We start from the raw sequence: 26221 nt of genomic DNA on the forward strand, positions 1-26221 counted from the left end.
TGATCACAGTTTCGCTCTGTCCAATCGTGGCTGCAGGATCAACCTACATCCCGCCCATTTCTTCACAGACAGCAGAACTAACCAATCGAGTTATTCAGAGCATGCAGCACCTCGCACTGTACTCGCACCCTAAATTCTACATACAAGTTTTACTTTAAAATCCATGAATCAATGTTTATTAACTCTACCTCCTCCAGCCGCCTCCTCTGCTCCTTCTGTTGCTCAATGCGTTTCTGCCTCTCGGCCAATAGTTGGCGCTTGTACTCCTCCTGCTCACGGAGCTGCTGCTCCTGCAGGAGCTGCTGTCGGCGCAGCGCCTCCGAGCGCTCCTTGTTCTCCTGCTGCAGCCGGATGAAGTCCTTACGCAGCGTCGACTCACCTGGCATGTTCACTATGGAGCTGCAGGGTGGACGAGCGGAAACGAGGGAATAGTGATTTAGTTCAAGGGAACAGTGAGTTTGTTCATGAGTTAGTTCAAGGGAACAGTGAGTTAGTTCAAGGGAATCGTTAGTTTCTGTGTCAGATGGGTGGAGTTGTTTAGCGTTTTCAGGTAGGTGTTTGCTACACTGGTGACAGGTGAGCAGAGATATCCCGCTATATTGTGAATTACACTGATGTACACAGTTAATTTTGCAACACTAAGACATTACCTAGGCTCTCCCTCTTGCTCTCCAGCATCCTCCTCTTCCTCCTCACTCCCGCTGTACTCATATTCAGTCTCGTCTGAAAAACAATGTGGATAGTGTGACAAGATGTAGAAACATGGGCTATTCAGTGTAAAAACACACAAAAGGCACAATGCAGAGGTTTTTATCTCAATATCAAATTATTTATGAGTAACAATTAAGTACCTTACTGTGATTTTGACCATTTTAATTGAAAACAAAGACAAAAATAGCTTCTTATCAAAGACAAATTTCTCAAGCAATAAATTTGCTAGAAGTATCTGGGAGTGGTCTGAGTGGGGAAAATGTGCTGTTCTTGGCAGAGAGGTTTGGAACTCTCTCATTGGCCTATTAACTAATTCACCACTTGGTGATTTCACCAGGTAGGCAAAAGCTCCATCCCACCAAAACAGGCACAAATTTCTGGCGGTCTTTTCAAACAGCTCTTACACTAATAGGGCACCGTCATCATGTTCACAGTGTTACTTTAAGACTCTGTGATTAACAGGTAGAGAAGCAGACTCACCTTTCTCCCCCCTCTTCTTCTTGGTGCGGTCGATGTGGTCTTTGAGCTGGATGCGGACCTGCCTCTCGTTGGGCTGGTCCCTGATGAAGGGGTGCTTGAGCAGCTGCTCGGTGGGGGGGCGCTGGTTGTAGTTCTTCACCAGGGAGCCCTCGATGAAGCTGCAAAACTTCTTAGACCTGAAAGAGGGAGGTGTCAAGACAGATGAGGCCGCTATTGAGATCGTGAGTTGTATTACCACCAGTAATCATGTAGCTTGGGGGGGCTTGTTGTCTGACGTAAAATAAATCCATCTTCTACAACCCACTGACAAGACAACAAATGACAGACAAACTAAACGTCAGAAGAGCCTGAGAAGCTACAAGTCTGAAATAGGAAGAACCTGTTTTATCCATTTAGACAGAAATCCAGTGAGCCCTTCATAACTTAAATACAATGAATATTCTGAGAAAAACCAGTCTCAGAAGGAAAGCGGTCATAATCGTAAATGCACCGGTGCCAGAGGAAAGTCTGAGGGTTGAGTTTCCCCCCGGAACGAGGGCTGAGGAGTCGCGCAGTGAGCCAACAGGCTTTCCTCCCATGTGCCACAGCTGTTCAGAGAGGAGGGAGGAGAGCGAGGAGACCTCTAAACCCAGTTGACAGAATATTGGTAACTTACCACTTCTTGGACTTAAGTCGCGGGGGAGGGTTCCTTGGGATGAGGAAGAGTGCTCGCATCGGATGCATATCGCACAGCGCTAAAAGTGAACACACACACACACACCAGAGGGAATCAGTAAAAACATGACAGGGAGAAAAGCAAAAACAAGGGCAGAAGGAACCAATAGAGCTGCCATCTACAAGAAACGATAGGTGTGTGATCTGGGGATGGGCAGGTACTTACGAGGAGCTCCTTCGGCCATTTCGATGGCAGTGATTCCAGTTGACCACAAGTCACTCTGGAAGAGGAGAGGCACAGTGAGAGAGGCATCAGACATAGCAACACACACACACACACTCACTACATCAGACACTGAAGAGCAACATACTCTACCAAGCAGACTTGTGCATTCTACCCCACAATGTAGCAGTAGCTTAAGTAACCAGTAGCTACAGATGTCAAAGAGGACATAAGTGGCAGGTTCAAATCAAGGCTAAAACGTCACAGTACTGTGTGGAAGAGGGCGAGTCTTACTCTGTAGTCGTAGGTGGCCTCAGGGTTCTCGTCACAGGCGATGACCTCGGGCGCCATCCAATAGGGAGTCCCGATGAATGTATTCCTCCTCCCCACCGTCCGGTCCAACTGGGCGCTCACGCCAAAGTCCACTGCAAGACAACCAATCAGAAGTTAAAACTAGTTATATACAACTGCATTGTAGTAAACATCTAGACTAGGTGACTGGCTAAAATGGCTGTGATTTTGGAGCTATAGGGTTCAGATTAATCAGGGTTGTTGTCCGTAACGTACAAAACGTATTGTCACTCACCAAGCTTGACCTCTGCGTTCTCTGTGAGCAGGACGTTCTGTCCCTTGATGTCACGGTGGATGACATGGTGGGCGTGCAGGTGGGCCAGTCCCTGAAGAAGAGGAGGGGGAGAGGGAGGTGTGGAGAGGTGAGACCACATGTCTAAGACCAGAGCTTTGAAGTAGCGGAGGGTAAAATAAAGGTGACCAGTTATTTACATATTATTACACAATGAACAAGGAGACTGAAGATGGAAGGAAAGAGGGGATGGAGGGGGCCGGAGGACAGGCTCACCCGGAGGATTTCTCTGGAGATGTAGGCGATCCAGTCCTCCTTGAGCTGGTTTCCTTTAGTGTTCTTCACCAGGTCTGTGATGGATCCCGCCCCACAGAACTCCATCACCAGCTATAGGACACACAATACTCAGTCAGACTCCTACATAAGCACTTCTAAGGCTATATGGGAGTCAAAACAGTAGAAGACTTATGGTCTGATTCGTGCTGCTGCAGATATACCCGTTCTGATTATTCAGCCATTGGGAAACACGCAGGCTAGATACTCACCCACAGTTGGTCATCATGCCCCGGGGGACTCTTCTTGATAAAAGCACCGTAGTATGTGGCAATGTTCCTGTGATGGGAGTACTTCTTGAGCATATTGATCTCCAGTTTGATTTCCTCCTCCTCGTCCTACAGACACACAGACACCATTAGTCATTAGATAAAGAGAGAAGGCCGGGGGAGGACGACGTCTTAGGAAAATCACTATCGTGTGTGGATGGTTACAGATGGATAATAGTCAATCATTTCCCACATTCCACAAAGGTCAAGTCTGGCGGGGGTTGATAAGTGCCTTTGTGTGGGGGGGGGATTAAACCCTCATTCATCGACGGCCCCTAAACAATGTGACATCTCGGCTACGCAGTACACACTCCTCTGACGCCTTCTTTGTTTTGGGTATTAATGATGTGTGTATCTCATTGTGTGTGTGGGTGTGTGTGTGGGGGGGGGTCCATGGAAGACAGAATCCATTACACTATCTGTATTAGGAGTGTGAACATTTAAACATTAAAATGTTTAAACTAAATTGAGATCCTTAACATTAAGAAAAATACCAAACAGAAACATTTGCCTTCCACAAATTTTAAAAACCACAGTGCAGCTATATATTATTTTCCATGTTGTAGCATAACTAGACGATAGGCTATAAAGGCCTGGGGAAAGTTGTGTAATTTAATTAAAACCAGAGAGGAAGAGGCGAACTTTAGGCTACTTTGGTGAATTTGCGAATCAAGGAAGACGAGACATTGCGAGAGACAGATGACCAAGACATATGAGCACGGTTCTGCCTGCCCCCTCCGCCCTCTCCCTGGCTCGCCTGCTCTCTCTCTTCTCTAATGATGCCAGTGTGTACAGCATTCCATTGTGAGACACTGCTTTTGATCGCCGATAGATAAGCCTCGTGCACAGTTCTGACTGTCTGCCTGGTGTCCGACATACCTAGAATGTGCCTCACTCCTCTCTCCATCCCTCGCTATGAAAGATGCGAGTGTTCGTCTTCTCAGAATTACGGCAACTAATCAGTCTCAATTCTGAAAAATACTAAATCTTCGGAGTCAATCTTGACATGGGAGTCGACATGCAAGGTGTCAAGGAATCAATTATTTTGGAGTCGATTATCCAACATTACGCCATCGTCGTTAACGGTTGGAAAAATGGCAGAGAAAGGCAAGCAACAGCAGCTACGCCCTGTATGGCAATACTTTGAGAAGTTAAATGAGAAGGAAACAAACTTTGCAAGGTGGAATTGAAGTACAGGTGCAATGCTTAACCATCTGGAAAGGAAGACCCAAACCATTGCTGGCAGTAGCAGGGCAGCATTGTTAATTGACTTGGAATTTTATTAATTTTCATATTGTTTTTACAGAAAACAGATTTTATTTAAAACGCAAAAATGTATTTCATTTGTCACATCCCTTACACAACTGTCCATGTACACATCAAATCCCGTCAGCTAAACAACTGGAATTCAATTAGAGCCCACATTTATTTCCAATTACAGGAGAGATATGCATTTTAAAATCAGGCTCTTCAGCAGAACATTGTATTAATGGGATTACACATATCCCCACACACCCCCTCAAACCACTGGGGTTTTACACATCCAAGACACATACACCCACACAAAAACATCCTCCCTCCCCCACCTCACATGAAAACCTTGAGGAAGACAACAAAAAAGGTCACCCCACCATTAGCTTAATCTCTTCCGTTGCAACAACTCGACAATGATTAACAGTGACAGTAACTGACACACAGCGAGTGTTAAACCCCTCGTCTTACAGAAAGCCCTGGTGGAAAGGAGGAGTCTGAACGATGGGGACATTAGTGAAGAGCCATGCAGTTACTGCGTTTAAAGATGCACGTAGGTACACGCACAGTTCTCTTCCACCAGACCCTTCCAGTGCCAGCAAGTAGAGGCTGTCTGTTGGCTGTGCAGGCAGCCTTATTGCTGCACTCGCTCCTCCTCTGGCCCTCCCTCTTTCCCATGTTTCCTGCAGCTGTTTGTGAACAAGCGGCTGGCTGAGCATTCCTGACAATCACTGGGACAAAAACGAGGGGGGATTCACTTTTGGTAATGTCATTTTCTATTTAGACAGAAATGATCATTCAAGCGGTTAACGCAGCACCATGTAGTTCGACGGGTAAAACAATACACAGCATGGCCAGGCATATTTATTCTACCTTTATTTAACTAGGCAAGTCTCTTAAGAACAAATTCTTATCTTCAATGACGGCCTGGGAACAGTGGGTAAAGGGGGGCAAAAGGACAGATTACTACCTTGTCAGCTCGGGGATTCGATTTTGCAACCTTTCGGTTACTAGTCCAACGCTCTAACCCCTAGGCTCCCTGCCGCCCCAGCAGGTACCCTAGTGGGAGAGCGGAGCAGGCTAATAGTACCGCCCAGGGCTGCCATGCCCACCTCTCCCTCTCTCAGCAACAGTAACAGTTTGTCAGGACAACAGAGAGCTGCTGTTGAGATAACAGGTGCTTTTCTACCTGGCAGGGTGGAGCAACAGAGTCATTCATAGCCTATAGTGGTGAAATCTCTACATCTATCCCTCCTATCATAGACGAGAGGCTATATGAGGCCAGGTGTATGACCATGTAACCGGGGGGTGGAGTGGGTCGTCACGAATTACCACAGACAAAGTAAGAAACCACCTATTTCTACAATTTCTCTTCTTAATGTTTAAGTATAACCTTAACCACAAAGCTAACCTTAAATTAAGACCCCCCAAAAATAATTTTTGTTTTCATGAATTTTAAAAGATAGGCCTTTTGGTTTTGTGGCTGGGGTATAACTAGTGGAAACCAGGTGAGACATGCCCTATGACACCCATGGCAGGAAACGGTTAGGCAACACATCAGAGCCTTACTCATGACAGTCAGCAGGGAGTGGCAGGCAGGGGGCAAGTCAGGGCATAAGAACAGAGAAACTGGTCTAGAACCAGAATGACCACATTGGTATGAAACGGAATTGAGAATTTGACTTAGGTAATGTTTAAGAGTAAATGTTATGTTAATCGCCATGGACCACATGGTAGGTCTATACTGCAACGGCTATATCATAAAACTAACCACAAGTTCCTTGGGGGAGGGGTCATTAGGGTGTGTGTGTGGGTGGTCCAGCTAGTTCCATATTCACTTGGAGGTCCTATTTCAGTAGATAAAAGCAGAATGCCACAGAGAGCAAAGGGCTGCCCTCCTGCCTGCCTGCCTCAAAATGACGTAATTTAGCCATAAAACATCCCGCTGGCTTTAGCTGTAACGAGCTCTGCTTATTATACTGAGATTTACAAGCGGCTGATTACGGAGAAGTCAAAGTTCCTCCTGAAATGTAGACAGGACCTCAAAGAATTTCCATGTAGACTAGTATATTCTAAATGAGGAGTTGGCTAACTACACAAGACCACTACACTACATGCTTGGCGAACACCTCATTCCAAAATCATGGGTGTTAATATGAAGTTGGTCCCCTCTTTTCTGCCATAAGAGCCTCCACTAGATGTTGGAACATTACTGCAGGGACTTGCTTCCATTCAGCCACGAGAGCATTAGTAGGGTGGGGCACTGATGTTGGGCGATTAGGCCTGGCTCGCAGTCGGCATTCCAATTCCTCCCAAAGGTGTTTGATGGGGTTGAGGTCAAGGCTCTGTGCAGGCCAGTCAAGTTCTTCCACACCGATCGACAAACCATTTCTGTATGGACCTCGCTTTGTGCACGGTGGCATTGTCATGCTGAAACAGGAAAGTGCCTCCCCCAAACTGGTGCAACAAAGTTGGAAGCACAGAATCGTCAGGAATGTCATTGTATTCTGTAGTGTTAAGGTTTCCCTTCACGGGAATTAAAGGACCTAACCAAACCATGAAAAGCAGGCCCAGACCATTATTCCTCCTCCACCAAACTTTACAGTTAGCACTATGCATTGGGGCAGGTAGCATTCTCCTTGCATCTGGGTTTGGCGGATTCGTACGTCGGAATGCAAGTCGGTGAAGTGGGATTCATCACTCCAGAGAAAGCGTTTCCACTGCTCCAGAGTCCAAAGGCGGCGAGCTTTAGACCACTCCAGCCGACGATTGGCATTGCGCATGGTGATCTTAGGCTTGTGTGCGGCTGCTCGGCCATGGAAACACATTTCACGAAGCTCCTGACGAACACTTCTTGTGCTGACGTTGCTTCCAGAGACAGTTTGGAACTCAGTAGTAACCGAGGACATATGACTTTTATGCGCTTCAGCACTCCCGATCTGTGAGCTTGTGTGCTCTACTGCTTCGCGGCTGAGCCGTTGTTGCTCCTAGACGCTACTACTTCACAATAACAGCACTTACAGTTGACCGGGGCAGCTCTAGCAGGGCAGAAAATTGATAAACTGACTTGTTGGTGCCACGTTGAAAGTCAGAGGTCTTCAGTATGGCCAATCTACTGCCAGTTTTTGTCTATGGAGATTGCATGGCTGCGTGCTCGATTTCATACACTAATAGCCGAATCCACTGTGTCCACATACTTTGTATACATAGTGTATATATAGTGTGTATCGAAGGCTAAAATATATCAAGAGATTGTACTTCTCCCAATTAAAGGTATTTTTTCTCACAGAAATAAAAATGTATATTAATTCTATTGTTGATTAGGCTAAGACACTTTCAACAACCATGGGTAAGGCCCTTTGCGTCAATCTCACTGTAATAACCCTGCAAAGCCACCTGACATTAGGCCATTGATCCTTTAATCTGAGGCCCAAATAAGACAATGGTCAGATGATCTGAAAGACCTGGATGACAAATAAACAGGCATAGTGGGCAGTTTGAAATGTGAAAGGTCATCGCAGCTCAGCTTCAGACTACATCGTTTCACCACCTGGCCATGTAACATCCTCCTTGAACAACACACACACGGGGTGTTCCAGTCAGTTTGAACTTCTTTACCTCTGTGACGTCCATGACTTTGATGGCTGCCAGCTGTCCAGTTTTGACATGTCTCCCCTGTAGAAACAAAGAGAAAAGGAGAAGATGGCAGATCAGTCATCACGAGGTCAACCGAGGGTAACAGTAATACACTGATCAGCTGGGTTAAGGTTAATAAGTGTGTGTGTGTGTGTGTACGCGCCACTTGAACTTGCAAAACATGCCTTCTTCTTACAGTAAACCCCATCTTAGCTATGTACATAGTGGCTTATAATCTACAGGTAACCAACCGTCAGAGTTCTTTCCATAGACAACCATCACTTCGATTCAGTCCACTGTGTACCGTCATGTGGCTGGTTAAGCCTAGCATAGATACAGAACAATCACTAGCATCCAAACAGACATACATGGACTGGGGCTACGATCTCTGTGCTGAACAAACATTCCCACAGTCCTCCTCTCTCTCTCTCTCTCTGCACCAGTCACTCCTTACATAAACAGAAATAGTCTCTTACCCTCCCTCAATCTCAAACCCCTCAAAACCGATAAAAGCTGCTAATAATTAGCCGGATAGAAACCAAAATGGGGATTTCCACTGCTGTGGGGCTGCAGTGTGTATGATAACGGCTAAAGCAGTATTGTTTTTGATGATAGAAGCAGCTGTGTATCTGAACAAGATGCGTATAAATGCACACACACACACGTCTCTGGACCATCTCCATCTAGACTATTTTGAATGAACATTCCACAATCAATTGAAAATATGCAGGGTTAATGACAAAAGCCAAGCAGCTTATTCTCTCCAGCTATGGCTGAGACAAAAGCCTTCATGTCGTTAATCCCTGGATTTATAATCCTCTCAACTTTGATCCCGGGGCCACTGTCCATAAAAACATCAGTGACATTACTTATAACTCGAGTCCCCGTCGAGACACACAAGCCTTTGGTCGAGGTGAAAGGTTACAGGTGCATTGGAGAGGTTCAGTTTTCACCCCCTGCGGCCCCCCACTCCTCTGTGAGCCCAGAGAACGCAGTCCCAAGCATGACGCTTGGGTGACAATCTTTGGAAGAAATGACGGTTTCATCCAGTAAATGAAGAGGAATCACTGTAACATTGTTGGATATGAAGGCCAATTCACTACTGAATGTATTTTTGTGCTCACTGATTTCTCATGTCTCAGATTCAGGTCAAGGGGAGGGGTGGACTACAAAATAAAGCAGGAAAGAATGTAGGCTAAAGACAGGAAGTGGAGGATGATCTCTCAACCAATCAGTGTGAGACAAAGCTTTAGGAGGGGCCCCCCATTGCTCCAGCCAGTCCCCTCTCCAATATCAGTCCAAAACCCCTCTCCACTATCACCTCACCTCAAGTCCCATCCTCCAATCCCAACCTGCTGGAGCTGAGCTACATGGGCCCTGTCGGAAACAGCAGCCAGGGCAGGAGCTAACTGACTGAGGGGCCCCGAGTCCCCTGGTCTGATACTGTGGCCCTGGAGAGGTTACCTGAAGCAAGGGGTTATCACTGAGCAGGCAGCTCCAGACACTCCATAAAGCCCCTAACCACCGCCAGATGTGCTGGCCTCTCTCCAACTCTCAGACTAGAGCGCAGTAGGCGCACAGACAACCTCCCCACTCCAGACTACAACCAGAGGAAGACAGATCACACTAATAGCTAGTAGGCCATTCAACACAGTCTCTCTAAACATCACTGAAACCCTCTCCGCTGTTCTTCAACATTCATCCAGTAAAACCAGAAGCAAATCGCACTCTTTCCCCAGTCATCCTTCTCAACCATTCGCTGGCAACATAACGCCCACAAGAGGAGGAGCTGCCCAGATGAATGACAGAATGGTGAAATCACATTACATCATCATACATGGTAATAAGATAGCTCACAACAAACCGGCTTGTTCTAACGGATGGTCATCCATCCATGTTGTTACTGCCGTCCACCCATGTAATTATGCTGCACACTGCTAAAGCATATAGCCTACCTAAAGGTTGGCCCAGCACATCAAAGGCGGTGTAAAGGGGGTGAGCTGTCTGGTAATGGGGGGCTGATCGCCCCGGGGGGGGAGGGGTCAGATGAAGATGACATTTGAGCAGCGAGAGGGGGTGGGGGTACAGGCGTTGGGTGACAAGCTAATCCACCTTAGGGCAGGCAATGTATAGGCTAGGCAGGCAATGTGTCTGTGTCTCTCACAAACACACACAAAAGAGAAAGCATAAACACACAGATCAGGAACAAATATTGATGCCCCTCTTCTCAACACAAACCAGATGAGCAGTGGTGAGAGAGATGGTCTAGTGAGCAGCAGCACAAGACGGCCCAGAGTCTGTACTATGCTGTATCTGCTACACATACCAGCCAACTGACCCACTGCTGACCCTACCTCACTAACAGACCCTGTCTGTACTGTATCTGCTACACATACCAGCCAACTGACCCACTGCTGACCCTACCTCACTAACAGACCCTGTCTGTACTGTATCTGCTACACATACCAGCCAACTGACCCACTGCTGACCCTACCTCACTAACAGACCCTGTCTGTACTGTATCTGCTACACATACCAGCCAACTGACCCACTGCTGACCCTACCTCACTAACAGACCCTGTCTGTACTGTATCTGCTACACATACCAGCCAACTGACCCACTGCTGACCCTACCTCACTAACAGACCCTGTCTGTACTGTATCTGCTACACATACTTGCCAACTGACCCACTGCTGACCCTACCTCACAGTACAGACAGGGTCTGTCTGTTAGTATCTGCTACACATACCAGCCAACTGACCCACTGCTGACCCTACCTCACTAACAGACCCTGTCTGTACTGTATCTACTACACATACCAGCCAACTGACCCACTGCTGACCCGACTTCCTACAACCACCATAACACACTGAGGATTGGGGTGGAACAGAAAGAACAGACAGAGGTGAAGAGATGGGGGAAGAGGTTGTAGTTTACTCCATGGTAAAGTATGTAGATGTCAGTGCATTCTCTGATCAGATATAGAGCAACACGTGACAGAGTCAGCAAGAGACTGAAGGAGTTGAGCGAGCCACTTTCAGCCAGTGGAGAAGCCAGCCAAAGCTGAGCTGGCTGTGAGAGTAGAGACCAGTCAATAATGCAGCTGCTATTGATCACAGTGCAGCTGCTACAGTACCGGCCTCTGAAGAAACACTACTCAACACAAAACTAGTTGTTGTCCGTCAGCACTAAATGGTCTCAACGGAAGAGGTGACTAAATTCCTAATAGAGTATCAACCATAAAAACGGAGTTGGGTTCAATAGACCCAAAGTGTGGTGCATTTCACCTGCTTGTTTGCGGGTAGAACTGACGAGGTGCTAAGTGAGAAACCTGACACCAAAGGGAAAGTCTGTTGAAGCTCAGACTGGGCTGCAGCCCAGGATGGGAACGCTGCCTCGTTCGCAAGGGGCTTTTGTGTCTCGCCTCGCCCCTGTATGATAATGAGGTAGCTCAACGGGTCGCTCCTCACGCACACACAAAGCAGAGTTGTGTTCAGGCAGTGGTGTGGACAGCCCAGGGGCTGTGTGGGTCCGCTGACAGCCATTAGAGTGAGGGCCAGTGCAGGGAGGGAGTGTGTGTGAGTAGGGAACACACACAGTCTGTCCCTACACTGTGGCCTGATGGTGACTACCAGGTACATCAGGTCATGTCTCCACTTACATGCGACTTCTGCTATCAGAACACAAAGATCACATTGAAAAGATGGGTCTAGACGCACAAAAGTCGCGTTGTGGTCTGATTGTGTCCACCTCAGTCTAGACACATTCAGGGTACGAAACGTGCATACAGTGGGCGACGTCATCAGCACTCACGAAATCTTGAGTTTGGGACTGAGGCACCTTTTCATTGTAACGGTGGAGGAAATACATTCCTAGCATGTGAGGACTAGGTTCCCTCATAAAAGCTAGCCAACTATCTTAAAAAACATTTTGGGCTTGGCTAGAGTTATGCTAATCCATTTACAATCACTTTAGTGTTGCTTGCTTGATACAGAGGTTATCTGGCTAGTTATCTACAGTAGTTAGCTTCTGCCATCAGTTGGGTTATCATATTTTGCCTCAACCACCGTTTATAGAACGCATTCTGACATTTGAATACAGCGCAGGAAAGGGGAATCCGGATATGGTAGACATATTTCAAATGTAGGTGTAGATGCATTACTCATTGGAAATTGATCAGAACACTAAAGCTGCATGAATTGTCAAGTCTGACACAGCCTCTGTGACACAGGGTAAGACCTTGGCCCTGCCACAGAGTGGGTGACACATTCAACATCAGACCAGCTGATCCCAGAGGGATTGGCTTCAATAGCTGTCCATCACTGGTCTGTGTGCTCAAACGGAATTGAAGGCAAGGTTTCCAGCGTAGTACCAAATACCTATACGACCTTGCTAGATCAGAGATTAAAGTGGCGATCTGTGATTGGTACATACATTTTTGTACCCGAGAGGGTAATAGGAGCTAGAATATAATCTGTGCAAACATCATGGGGTTAACACACTGAGACATGCCTACTGCCTCTGGCCCTCCACTCCCATTCCCAGCATACTAACCTACAATTGTGCCTCCACCAACTGTAGAAGGCTAGGCTATAAATAGCAGTTAACCCACAGCTAGTAACATAACTGTGAGCAGGACTGTCAGCGTCCTGATGCATAGGGCACATTAACAGGTCTGTGTACTGGAGCACAACTGGGCTGCATGGAGCACCTCACAGAGATGTTTCCAAAGCTACCCACACCTATAGGTGTTACCTAAATATAGATCTGTTTATAGGAGAAATTATGTTCAAGAGGTTCTTTCACTTTTCTTCATACTGGTTCCATTTTGGTCCCTCGCCCATACCACTTTGGGGTTAAACAGATCTGACCGACAACTATTAGCAGACTGGGAGGATCTGGGAATACCAAAGGGCGTAGTAGATTAACAAGGAGCCAATATGGACCCCAGGCAAGCATCATCACTGCGGCTTCACTCTGATACTCCCTCTAACTCCTCCTCCTGGGTTGGCCAGGCAGCCTTTAGTGTGCTAGGTCCTCCCTTATGGGACCAGCGTTACACAATTTGTCCTGAGAGGTAGTGCTGTTAGCCAAAATGACAATTCTTTTTTGCTTTTTAAACAATTAATTGACCGACGTCGGTTCAATTATTTCAGTTCCATTTAAAAGAAATTCTGAGCTCAATGCACAGTTTCTCTAGAGATGCATCAGATCAAGCCTGAACGGCGTGATATAGTGAGGGGGAAATATTCTACATACAGTACCAGTCAAACAACTACTCATTCAAGGGTTTCTTTATTTGTACTATGTTCTACACTGTAGAATAATAGAAGACGTCAAAACTATGAAATAACACATATGGAATCATGTAGTAACCAAAAATAGTGTGAAACAAATCAAAATACAATTTTCTATTTTAGATTCTTCAAAGTAGCCACCCTTTGCCTTGATGACAGCTTTGCACACTTGGTATTCTCTCAACCAGCTTCATGAGGTAGTCACCTAGAATGCATTTACATAAACAAGTGTGCCTTGTTAAAAGTTTGTCATTTGAGCCAATCAGTTGTGTTGTGACAAGGTCGGGGTGGTATACAGAAGATAGCCCTATTTGGTAAAAGATCAAGTCCATATGTGAATGACCGCCTTGATTCGGTCTTGTGTTGCAAAATGTGAAATTGCTTTTATCCAATGTAAATATAAATATATAATATACGCATACATGCATACACACACACACATATACATACACATATACATACACATATACATACACATATATACACATATACATGCATATATATACACATATACATGCATATACATACATATACACATATATACATACATATATACACAGACTACAACATACACTGCATTTGAGGAACAATGGGAAAGTAATTCTGCTTTGAAAGCTGAACCTTGTAACTTCACTTTTGAAAAAAGGTCTTTGAATGTTTTGGTACCTACTGGAGAGCTCATCGTCTACACCTATTCAGCACCTTTCACACCCTCAAGCTTTAGCCCCACGCATCTCTTCAAGTGTTGATCGAAGCGTTCTGTCCTAACAATCAAGCAATCTGGCTAACGTGAGAACCATTCACTGACCATTTTACTCGCCCTAACAGAGTTAGGCTGTTTTTATGTTATCCAGAACATATGTGACTGCAACTGTGCAGCTGGCAACAATTTAAAAATGTTTTGCCAACATTTACTGACACTAGCCAAATAAAAACGAGTGTTAGGCGTTTGTGCAAGAGCACAGAATAATTGTGAAATTTACTCAGACGAGAGTGCTCTGAAATCGGAGTAAATAGCCAGAGGGAATTTACCCGTTAGTTCCATTAACGGTTGTTGCAGTGACATTCTATTGAAATGGTTAATTGTATAGTGGAGTCTTGTTGAGGCATGTAGCTAGCTCGCTAAACAATGTACCATAAACCCAACTCATGACTGTACTACCCTACAGATAGCTAATCAACCATAATATAAATTGGCTTGCTAACATTATGCTATAACTAGCAAAGCAAATGGCTCAGATACAAATAATAAGATCATACTTGTAACATTAGCTAGCTCGCTAACAATACACTAACTTAGGCCTCCCGGGGTGGCGCAGTGGTTAAGGGCGCTGTACTGCAGCGCCAGCTGTGCCATTAGAGACTCTGGGTTCGTGCCCAGGCTCTGTCGTAACCGGCCGCGACCGGGAGGTCCGTGGGGCGACGCACAATTGCCCTAGCGTCGACCGGGTTAGGGAGGGCTTGGTCGGTAGGGATGTCCTTGTCTCATCGCGCACCATCGACTCCTGTGGCGGGACGGGCGCAGTGCGCGCTAACCAAGGTTGCCAGGTACACGGTGTTTCCTCCGGCACATTGGTGCGGCTGGCTTCCGGGTTGGATGTGCGCTGTGTTAAGAAGCAGTGCGGCTGGTTGGGTTGTGTATCGGAGGACGCATGACTTTCAACCTTCGTCTCTCCCAAGCCCGTACGGGAGTTGTAGCGATGAGACAGGATAGTAGCTACTAAAACAATAAAGGGGTAAAAATTCACACAAAAAAAAACAATACACTAACTTAAAATGAGAACGAATCTGTTAAAATTAGAAAAAAGTGTCATGTCTGAAAATGTAGCTCGCTAGAAAAATCATGGATGGACGCCTCTCCCTGTCAAGGATGCCATGGTTGCCTTAGTATGAAGACAGTTGAGGTTGACTCCAACCTACACTGAGGTTGCAGTCATTAACACTCATTCAACCACTCCACACATTTCTTGTTAACAAACTATAGGTTTGGCAAGTCAGTTAGGACATCTGCATGACAAGTAATTGTTCCAACAATTGTTTATAGACAGATAATTTCACTTAAAATACTCTGGATCACAACTGCACATACACTAAGTTGACTGCCTTTAAACAGCTTGGAAAATTCCAGAAAATGGTGTCATGGCTTCAGAAGCTTCTGATCGGCTAATTGACATCATTTGAGTCAATTGGAGGTGGACCTGTGGATGTATTTCAAGGACTACCTTCAAACTCAATGCCTCTTTGCTTGACAACGTGGGAAAAATCAAAAGAAATCAGCCAAGACCTCAGAAAAAAAATTGTAGACCTTCACAAGTCTGGTTCATCCTTGGGAGCAATTTACAAACGCCTGACGGTACCATGTTCATCTGTACAAACAATAGTATGCAAGTACAAACACCATGGGACCACGCAGCCGTCATACCGCTCAGGAAGGAGACGTGTTCTGTTTCCTAGAGATGAATGTACTTTGCTGTGAAAAGTGCAAATCAATCCCAGAACAACAGCAAAGGACCTTGTGAAGATGCTAGAGAAAACAGGTACAAAAGTATTTATATCCACAGTAAAACAAGTCCTATATCGACATAACCTGAAAGGCCGCTCAGCAAGGAAGAAGCCACTGCTCCAAAACCGCCATAAAAAAAGCCAGACTACGGTTTGCAACTGCACAAGGGGACAAAGATCGTACTTTTTGGAGAAATGTCCTCTGGTCTGATGAAACCAAAATAGAACTGTTTGTCCATAATGACCATTGTTAAGTTTGGAGGAAAAAGGGGGAGGCTTGCAAGCCAAAGAACAACATCCCAACCGTGAAGCACAGGTGTGGCGGCATCATGTTGTGGGGGTGCTTTGCTGCAGGAGGGACTTGTGAACTTCCCAAAATAGATGGCATCAAGAGGAAGGAAAATTATGTGGATATATTGAAGCAACATCTCAAGACATCAGTCAGGAAGTTAAAGCTTGGTCGCAAATGGGTCTTTCAAATGGACAATGACCCCAAGCATACTTCCAAAGTTGTGGAAAAATGGTTTAAGGACAACAAAGTCAATGTATTGGAGTGGCCATCACAAAGCTCTGACCTCCATCCTATAGAACATTTGTGGGCAGAGCTGAAAAAGTGTGTGCGAGCAAGCAGGCCTACAAACCTGACTCAGTAACACCAGCTCTGTCAGGAGGAATGGGCCAAAATTCACCCAACTTATTGTGGGAAGCTTGTGGAAGGCTACCCAAAACGTTTGACCCAAGTTAAACAATTTAAAGGCAATGCTACCAAATACTAATTGACTGTATGTGAACTTCTGACCCACTGGGGATGTGATGAAATAAATCAAAGCGGAAATAAAATCACTACTATTATTCTGATATTAAATATTCTTAAAATAAAGTGGTGATCCTAACTGACCTAAGACAGGGAATTTTTACTAGGATTAAATGTCAGGAATTGTGAAAAACTGAATTTAAATGTATTTGGCTAAAGTGTATGTAAACTTCCGACTTCAACTGTATAATCCAGAGACCGGTGTTGTCGCCATTGTCTTAGTTACCATACTCTAATTCCACTGATTTCAAAACTCGGTCCTCCAGAAAGCATAGAGCAACACTTACACAATACATTTTTTTAAAGCAGCATTAGACGGAATTACCTACACATACTGGCTCTGAGGAAAGTTCAATATACTCACCAGCCTCAGAAATTGAAGCCCAAATAAATGCTTCACAGAGTTCAAGTAACAGTCACATCTCAACATCAATTGTTCAGAGGAGACTGCGTGAATCAGGCCTTCATTGTCAAATTACTGCAAAGAAACCACTACTAAAAGGACACCAATAAGAAGAGACTTGCTTGGGCCAAGAAACATGAGTAATGGACATTAGACCGTTGAAAATATGTCCCTTGGTTTGATCAGTCCAAATTTGAGATTGTTTGTTCCAACTGCCGTGTCTTCGTGAGACGCAGAGTAGGTGAACGGATGATCTCCTCATCTGTGGTTCCAACCGTGAAGCATGGAGGAGGTGGTGTGATGGTACTTTGCTGGTGACAATGTCTGTGATTAATTAAGAATTCAAGGCACACTTAACCAGCATGGCTTCCACAGCATTCTGCAGCCATTAGCCACGCCATTCCATCTGGTTTGTGCTTAGTGAGACTACCATTTGTTTTTCAACAGGATGACCCAACACACATCTCCAGGCTGTATAAGGGCTATTTGACCAAGGAGAGTGATGGAGTGCTGCATCAGATGTCCTGGCCTCCACAATCACCCGACTTCAACCCAATTGAGATGGTTTGGGATTGGTTGGACAGCAGAGTGAAGCAAAAGCAGCCAACAAGTGTTCAGCATGTGGGAAATCCTTCAAGACTGTTCATGACTACCTCATGAAATTGGTTGAGAGAATGCCAAGGGCACGCAAAGCTGTCATCAAGGCAAAGAGTGGCTACTTTGAATAATCTCAAATATATTTTGATTTGTTTTACACTATTTTGGTTACAAGATTCCATATGTGTTATTTCATACTTTTGATGTCTTCACTATTATTCTATAAATGTAGAAAATAGCAAAAATATAGAAAAACTCTTAAAATGAGTAGGCGTGTCGAAACTTTGACTGGTACTGTAGTTTAGGGAAGAAAATGTGGTAATTAGCTACAATGACCATACTCCATTGCACTCCTACTAGTCCGGGCTTTGTGGGCACGGAGATGGAGAGGAGAATCTCTACCTGAAAATACATTTATTTATTTAGCCTTTATTTAACCGGGTAGGCCAGTTGAGAACAAGTTCTCATTTACAACTGCGACCTGGCCAGGATAAAGCAAAGCAGTGAGACAAAAACAACAGAGTTAGACATGGGATAAACAAACGGACAGTCAATAACACAAAAGAAAAATCTGTATACAGTGTGTGCAAATGAAGGCAATAAATAGGCCAATAGTGGCGAAGTAATTACAATTTAGCAATTTACACTGGAGTGACATATCCAGATGAGGATGTGCAAGTAGAAATACTGGTGTGCAAAAGAGCAGAAAACGTATATTTTTTTATATGGGGATGAGGTAGGTAGTTGGATGGGCCATTTACAGATGGGCTGTGTACAGCTGCAGCGATCGGTAAGCTGCTCTGACAGCTGGTACTTAAAGCTAATGAGGGAGATATAAGTCTCCAACTTCAGTGATTTTTGCAATTCGTTCCAGTCACTGGCAGCAGAGAACTGGAAGGAAAAGTGGCCAAAGTGGCAGTGAGGGACTTATTTCTGAAGAGATGGATCTTTAAAAAGTAGAAGCTCCAATTGTTTGGGAATAGACCTGTATAGTATGACAGAACTCTGCAGGCTCTCTCTACAGTAGATTACAATTCTGCCCTCTCTGGCAGTTGTCTTGACGGAAAATGTTGCAATTGGTGATGGAAATTTCTGGATTTTTGATTGCTTTCCTAAACCAGGATTCAGACACGTCTAGGACATCAGGGTCGGCGGATAGTGCGAAAGTAGTGAATAAAGTAAACTTAACATGCATGAACCCAAGGCTTTTACGGTTACAGAAGTCAGCAAATAACAGTGCCTTGGGAGACACAGGGCCTGGGTTAACCTCTACATCACCAGAGGAACAGAAGAGGAGTAGGATGAGGGTACGACTAAAGGCTATAAGAACTGGAAGTCTAGTGGTTTGGGAACAGAGAATAAAAGCAGCAGATTTCTGGGCGTGGTAGGACAGATTCAGGGCATAGTGTACAGACAAGGGTATTGTAGGGTGAGAGTACAGTGTGCGTAAACCTAGGCATTGAGTGACAATGAGAGATGTTGCATCTCTGGAGGCGCCAGTTAAGATAGGCGTGGTCTCGGCATGTGTTGGGGTGGGACAAGGGGGCTATTTGAGGCATTTTGAGCAGAACTGGGGGCTCCACAGTAAAATTAAACAATGAGAGCTGCCCTAAACAACAGTATACAAGGCATATTGACAGAGAGAGGCATAAAGCAATCACAGGTGTTGATTGGAGAGCTAAGACAACAACGGGTAAACAGCTAAGATGACAACAACGGGTAAATGGCGATGAATGGGCAGAGAGGGTCAGTTAGCGACACACAGGGCCTGAGTTCGAGGCTGGGGCCGACAGATAAACAAAATGAAGTGCAGTGTTAATGAACAGTCCAACACGCATCAGCTGTGTAGCCGAGTGATCATAGGGTCCAATAAGCAGCAATAGATGAAACAGGGAGCCGTTCGGTAGTCGATTACTATGCTAGGCGAGCGGGAGACACAGTGTTCAGGAAGCTAGCGGGCTGGGGATAGCAGATGGCTCTTCACCACATCCACGACGCAGAGGCCGGTTGAGAACATATCGGCTGAATTACGTCAGCAGACCAGTCGTGATGGATCGGCGGGGCTCCGTGACGACAAAGGGTCCAGGCCAAATTAGCAAGAGGTTTTTGTAGTTGGTTTACTTCGTTTGCTGGCCAGGAGATGGGCCTTGCTCGAGGCTAACTGGTGCATGCTTCTGGACAAGGGCATTAGCCACAATAGCCACTCGGGAGCAGCTAGCTAGCTGCGAAGATCCGGTGTAATGGTCCAGAGCTTTCAGCAGGAATCTGGTGACGTAGTGGGGAAAAGAATTACACAGTCCGATATGCTCAGGGCTGATATCGCGCTGTGCAGACTGATAGATATTATCCGGGCTATCGTGGCTGGTGTCTGAGATAAAGGTAAAGACTACTAGCAGTGGATAACAATGACTAAATAGCTAATTAGCTGGGTTGCTTCTGATGGAGGTTCCAGTTATAAAGGTCAAAAAGAAAATAGCAGATCCGTACCACATTGGGTGAGGCGGGTTGCAGGAAGGTATATTTCATCCGAAAATGGAAAAAAGAAATCTAAAAAGAAATATTGAAATATATACAAAAAAAGGAGGAAAATACTATTTACACAGGACAAAAACAAATATGTCTTACTGCTGCGCCATCTTGGGGGGAAAATTAAATAATTTAAAAAATGATATAAGACATATATAGTTAGTATTAAGCAGTCATAAGTTTCCATTATTTACTTTGATGAACTACTAAAATAGTGATTTTGTCAGACAGCATAGGCTGCAGCTCTATAGAGATGACTTGGAATGAAATAGTCAAATAAAACAAATGTCATGAAATTGTATTAATTGTTTTATTCTGTGTTACATTATTCAACCCACATAACGCAAAGTACATTTCATGTCCACCCCAAAAATATTATACCGAAAACAGTGATTATTTTTAAATAATCAAACCAAAAACTCTCAAAAAGCACTAAATCACTCAGCACTACTTGGGGGATACCCACCTCCATACGGACAGACAGTACCACCACGCCCGGCCTACGCCCTGCCCGGCCCCTCCACTACCCACATGGCAGCCTGGGTAAAGATGGCCAAGTGGTACAGAGAGGAGAGATGGGGAAGAGGAGAAGGAAAAGACAGGGAGGGGCAGAGACTGGGGATGTCTAGACGATTTGGAGGCAGACCGGTGTGCTTGCGTCTGTGTTGCATCATCCCTCACTGCCGGCAGTTCTCCTTTGTTCAGCGCATCTACATCCTTTAAATGGCAGGGATCCCCAAATGTATCTGAATCAGCTGTGTAGTGCTGAGGCAAAAACCAAAATATGCAGCAGGGTGGGACCCAGGACCGAGTTTGGGAAACCTTGCTCTATGGTGACGTCATGATGTCATGGGTTTAAGTCCTGGGAAGCATCCTCACATAGATTGCCTTTCATTTGTGGAAAAATGAAGCAGTGTTAAATTATCTTCATCCTTTATATTAAATATTAAAGACAGCTTAAAGTGAGGAATTTGAAATCCCAACAAGTCTCCGATGCCATTTTAGGACAGATGAAATGTTTAAGCAAAGCCAGTATGAAGGCTATAGCCCAAATACAATATGGAATCTAGCCCAGTATGGGTCCAATACAGCATTACTGCCACAGAGGATTTGATGCTGCCCATGACTTATGACCTTTCCTCTGTACCTGTGGGTGGGGGGTTTTACATGTGGCCTCCGTCACAGAGACATGGCACCGTGTCAAACAGTGTTGGAACCAGTGACCCTCAGTGTGCACCTTACAATCACAGAACTGGGCCAAGCTATTTAGAGCTGCAGCAGACGTCTCACCCTGTGTCCACACAAACCTGCCAAGTCCTTCCCCTGGCAAAGCAGACATGGGCGAGAGAGCGAAAGAGTGGGGGAAAGAGACTGGTAGGGGGATGGTTTAAGGTTATGAGCAAGCAGGAGAAGTAAAGTGGTTTACACAGGTACAATGAGAGAAGGGAGAGAGCGGGAAGGAAAGCAATGGAGTGCAAAAGACTGAGATCACAGGAGCTGCCAGCACCACGGGACTGCGGGTATATTCTCCCTGCATAGTGGCCTGATATGGGCTGCAGAGTAAAAAGGAAGAGAAAGAGGCATGATGTTTAAGAGAGGTTGGCACATCCCAGGGATCAGAGTGCCAGGGCACCACCAGCCCTGCAGGCCTGACAGACAGAGTGGCTGGCTAACTAGGTCTATATATGGCCATTCTGTACAGCCCAGTAGAGGGAATCCTCCCCCACATACCACGCAAAGGCAGAACTTAATGAATTCTTCAGATTTTGTTTTTATCGCTATCATTCTCTTCTCAGACGCACCGGAGGGCTCTCCATCCCATCTCTCAGTGCCAGCTGGTCTGGAGCCAAAGAAGAGATCAAACTGATCTGAGAATCCCATTGTGGAGTCAGTCAGTGCAGGAAGAGGCTTTCAGCTTACCACCAAAGTGGGACTAGGAAGTCAATGCCTGTGTAGTAGTAGGCAAAATGATTAATAAAATGTACGGTGGTAATATGAAAACACTGCAAATCCAACAACTAACTGTATTGAGACATAGGACCACTAGATACAGTCTGGATCAACCATACAAAGCTGTGCACATCGGAGACCAGCATGGATATTGATGACTTTCTCCTTAATGAGACAACGGCCAATTGTTCAGTGGCGAGGGGAGCACCATGAAGACACCGGATGCTGAAGACGGGGTTGGCTGGGGAGGAAGAACCACCGCCACTTTGTGGGTAATGAGAAGACGACCGAGTTCCCACAAACACTACGTCAACGACGTTCAGGGAGATTGAAGTGCTGCAGCAAGCCGTTACCACCAAGCATGTCCTTAGCCTCCCTCTTATTTCAATGCTTTTACTGGGACTCGTACCAGGGTTTATCATAAGCAATTCATTAAGAAATGTTGAGAGCCAGGAGGGAGGCGCTGGCAGTGAGATTCGGTATACAACAATGTGATGGGGGAAATAGCCTAAGCCATTGCATCCACAACTAAAGGATCAGCCATTTTGAAATGTTTAATGTAACATTATAGCAGCACAACATTGCCCATTTTGAAAAGGGGCCTCATGTAAAAATGTTAGTGAGTACCAGTATCTAATAGCTTTCATTCCAGTGCAAGGTGAGAATTAGGGCTGTTAATGGTTAAGTGCTGTTGAACCTACATTTTACTGGTCTTGCTTATCAGTCTATTGTTTTATTTGCATAATTTAGTGGAATTAAATTAGTGCATGTGCATTTTCATTATACGTCATGCATCTTATTTATCACATGCGCACAGCATACAAAGCCTAGTTTGAGAAGCGGAATAGCCCATAACCCGTCAGACAGCGTAAGAGAACCTCAAAAAGCTGGTACTGAACTGGGGTGGGGTTTTAGAAGCCCTGTCATTGCATTTGCATTTAGAATAATTTGTTGAGCAATCATGCGGCATTTTTGTTGTTGTTAAGATCGCCACTATGAGAAATAAAAATAGCAGCAAATTTTTTAAATCTCAACTCGTAATTGAAGCTCGTTTGCCATGCGAGTGCATAGGCTATAGTCAACGGTAAGCAGGCTATCAATGCGTCACCTACCACCACGCAACGTGAGCTTCAGGCAGTATAATTGTTTGAAACCAGAGGTTGACCGATTAATTAGGGTCAATTTCAAGTTTACATAACAATCGGTAATCGGCCTTTTTGGACGCCGATTACATTGCAATCCACGAGGAGAAGGCGTTGCAGGCTGACCACCTGTTACACAAGTGCATCGTCAAAAGGAGTCAAGGTAAGTTGCTAGCAAGCATTAAACTTAAATTATAAAAAACAATCACTTAACATAAATCACTAGTTAACTACACATGGTTGATGATATTACTAGTTTCACTAGCTTGTCCTGCGTTGCATATATTCAATGCGGTGCCTGTTAATTTATCATCGAATCTCAGCCTACTTCGCCAAACAGGTGATGATTAAACAAAAGCACATTTGAGGAAAAAAAAGCACATTCGTTGCACAAATGTACCAAACCATAAACATCAATGCCTTTCTTAACCTGTAGTGACGCCCAGCCCGTGAACGGGATCGTTATCATCATCTGACACTAATTAGCATAATGCAACAGACATAAATCTTCCTAGAAAATATTCCTGTTCATGAAAATCACAAGTGAAATATATTGGAACACAGCTTAGCCTTTTGTTAATCACCCTGTCATCTCAGATTTTCAAAATATGCTTTACAGCCAACGCTAGACAAGCATTTGTGTAAGTTTATCATAGCCTAGCATAGCATTATGCCTCGCTAGCAGCAGGCAAACTTGTCACGGAATTCAGAAAAGCAATCAAATTAAATAGTTTACCTTTGATGAACTTCGGATGTTTTCACTCAAGAGACTCCCAGGTAGACAGCCAAAGTTCATTTTTTTCCCAAAAGATTATTTTTGTAGGCGAAATAGCTCTGTTTGTTCTTCACATTTGGCTGAGAAATCGCCTGGAAATTGCGGTTACCACAATGCCGAAAAATATTCCAAATTAGCTCCATAATATCGACAGAAACATGGCAAACGTTGTTTCGAATCCATCCTCAAGGTGTTTTTCTAATATCTATTCGATAATATATCCGTCGGGACAATTCCTTTTTCTCTAGGACCGATTGGAGTAATGGCTACCTCTGCACTTTATGCGAGAATCTCTCTTGAAGCCACCATGTGACCACTTACGCAATGTGCCCCCATACGGCTATTCTTCAACAGAAATGCGTAAAACGATGTCACAATGCTGTAGACACCTTGGGGAATACGTAGAAAGCATAAGCTCGTTGATGGTACATTCACAGCCATATAGGGAGCCATTGGAACGCAGCGCTTTCAAAACCTGGGGCACTTCCGGATTGGATTTTTCTCAGGCTTTCGCATGCAACATCAGTTCTGACAATATCTTTACAGTTTTGGAAACTTTAGAGTGTTTTCTATCCAAAGCTGTCAATTATATGCATATTCTAGCATCTTTTCCTGACAAAATATCCCGTTTAAAACGGGAATGTTTTTTTTCCCCAAAAATGAAAATACTGCCCCCTAACACCAAGAGGTTTTAAAATCAATACATAGAAGTATATTTTTTTAAGCCTGCAGATTTAGTTCAAATAAATGCATGTCAGCAGGCAATATTAACTAGGAAAATTGTGTCACTTCTCTTGCGTTCAGTGCAAGCAAAGTCAGGGTATATGCAACAGTTTGAGCCACCTGGCTCGTAGCGAACTGTGTTTCTTCCTAACAAAAAAAGTAATTAATTTGCCAGAATAGTGCCAATAGTCAAAGGTATACGAAATAAAATGAGAGAGAAATAGTCGACGCATCATAATTCCAATAACTACAACTTAAAACATCTTAACTGGTAATATTGAAGAACAGGGATTGAACCAGCTTTCATATGTTTTCATGTTCTGAGCAAGGAACTTGAACATTAGCTTTTTTTTCACATGGCACATATTGCACTTTTACTTTCTTCTCCAACACTGTTTTTGCATTATTTAAACCAAATTGAACATGTTTCATTATTTATTGGAGACTAAATTGATTTTATGTATTATTTTAAGTTAAAATAAAAGGGTTCATTGTTCAATTCAGTATTTTGGTAATTGTCATTATTACAAATATATATATATAAATTGGCCGATTAATCAGTCGACCTCTACTTGAAAACCTAAATTTTACTTCAAATAATAATAACAAAGGCATGATTTACCTTGCTTCAATTATTTTTTTTTTTTAGAAAGACTTCATGCCATTAACCATAATTTCGCTACTGTTCTATTGGTCTTCATATCAACTTTTTTTGTCCAGACGCCAAAAGCACAATTGTAGTTATATTATCAACCCATCCTCGTGGTTGCTATTAGATTCCCCATATTTCGAAGGGAGTTATGACACAGTTTTGAGCGATAGTTTTAATCAGTATTTGTTCCATTTGGTCCGGTTGGTTTCACATTGCCAAATGAACAGAAATTTAAATTTAAAAAAAAAATACTTCTCGGGGGAGGGGGCCATCTACCCTTTTTCTTTCTACGTGTCCTTGTTTTGTATGTCGTGTTTTGTATTATTTGTTTTGCACCCAGGGCTCTGGGTCTTGTTGTTCCTGTATGCTCCTTTATGTTTAGATAAGAATTGTATACCTGTCTTGTATACCTATACACCATTCTTGTGTGTGTTTAATAAAAAATATTTGAAACGAAAAAAGAAAAGAAAAACTTCTCCATGCAAGTCATACATTTATTGGACAAATACGCCGAGGTTAAATCAATATCTGAGTATTGTGAACCATCACTTGTGTGTCCAAATCTTCATATTACTTTTGTTTTGGTATTCCAACATGCGGGAGAAAACAGCGTAGTGGCCACTCTGCTACCTGAATAGTCTATATTCAGCAGCCTAGATCCCCGGGTACAGCCCTCATCTCCCCTAACCCGCTACTCAC

General features: G+C 44.4%; 1 pseudogene; it reads right to left on the reverse strand.

Annotated features, from left to right (window-relative positions):
* LOC135542633 (mitogen-activated protein kinase kinase kinase kinase 4-like) overlaps positions 1 to 26221 on the reverse strand; it is a 51813-nt pseudogene that overhangs the window by 20355 nt on the left and 5237 nt on the right.

Source organism: Oncorhynchus masou, chromosome 6, assembly GCF_036934945.1.
Source record: "Oncorhynchus masou masou isolate Uvic2021 chromosome 6, UVic_Omas_1.1, whole genome shotgun sequence".
Lineage (NCBI taxonomy): Eukaryota > Metazoa > Chordata > Actinopteri > Salmoniformes > Salmonidae > Oncorhynchus > Oncorhynchus masou.